Source organism: Belonocnema kinseyi, chromosome 2 (genome assembly GCF_010883055.1).
Source record: "Belonocnema kinseyi isolate 2016_QV_RU_SX_M_011 chromosome 2, B_treatae_v1, whole genome shotgun sequence".
NCBI lineage: Eukaryota > Metazoa > Arthropoda > Insecta > Hymenoptera > Cynipidae > Belonocnema > Belonocnema kinseyi.
Window position 1 is genome coordinate 107,327,260 of NC_046658.1, and position 1,541 is coordinate 107,328,800.

The window sequence follows — 1,541 nt, forward strand, 5'->3', positions numbered from 1 at the left end:
TGATGTAAAATAAGGGTAGAAAATTGTAAACAAACATAAAATTCAAAATGGTAGAAAGTATGAAGGAACTAGTCCAATTGGCCATAACCATCAGGACAAGAAAACATATAATCTTTATTCTTGTCTTAATGGTTACGGACCAATTGGACTAGTTTCTTTATATTTTCTACCATTTCGAATTTTAAATTTGTGTACAATTTTCTAACCTAATGTTTCATCAATAAATTAGTTAGATTTTGTAAAATGATTATACTTAATTACTTGATTTAGTATAAAATCATTACTTTTATAAGCTTGAAATTGACAATGGTTCTTTTCAGCTTTGTTATTCCTCGTGATTTATTTTTTAGATTTACGCGAAATCTCAAACTCAGACTGTAAATATTATAGAGAATTTGGCCCGATCTTGCTTGCATATGCCAGTCGGGAGCGAATAAGATTAAGCAAACGAAAACCAAAAGTTCTCGGGAACAAGAATATCTCGAATACGAGATATGAGGAATTCTTGTCTCCGCGTGCATCTCTGTTCGGCATATTTTAACAATATATTTTTAACAAAATTTTCTCACCTGAATCAATTGATGTTGTATGATTCATACTGTTTATGATTTCCGTTTTTTATTTTTCTAGATCCTCTTCCGTATTGAGCTGTCCTATGACTTCCTTTGGGAGGTTCGATGTACTCAAACCCACTTTTTCTTTGCAGCCAAATATAGCTTCGTAGGGCGACTGTTGTACACCTTGGCGGAAAGAATGATTTTTTATAATTTGGAGGAATCGAAGACCTCCTGCCCAGTGCTTTGTTTGATTAGTTTGCATCCATGTAGTTAGTATATTTTAGATATCTTGGTTTGCGCGTTCAACGGATCCTTGACTTTGGCTATGCCGAAGTTTTCCATGTACGATCCTCAGCTCAGGCCCCATATTCTTCAATTCGTTAATTATTTTATTGGCAAATTCTGTTCAATTATATGACTGTAATACACTTAGAGCACCGATTGTCGTGAAAATGTCTACTAAATTATAAGCAACTTCCTCTGCTTTTTTCGATTTTAGCGGTCGTAATAAAAGGAATTTTGTCAAGTGGTCTTGATAATTTAGAACAAACGTATACTCTCCCTCAGCACTAGTATACATATCGATAAGATCAACTTAACACCGAAAATTAAATTCATTGAAAAGTATAGCATTTGAAACTAAAACCTTTTTTGGTTTATGTTTATTTATGTTTGTATCATCTTTTACCGCATTTTGCACAGTTTGGCTGAAAAAATGTAATTTTTGGATTTTTCACTATTCTGTACGCTGTCAACATTTGAATTTTCGATCTTTTAAGAAAATTCAAAAAGTTGTTATGATAATCTTGTAGGGCATTCAAAAAGCAACATTTTTCTTCTCTTGATTTTTTTTCATATCGTGCGTTATTTGGCTTAAAAAGTACATAAATAAGCAGACACACACATTCGTAAAAACATGTTTTTCGGATTCAGTGTTTCTCAAAACGTGGACATTTGACAAAAACTAGAGTGGTCAAATTTTAC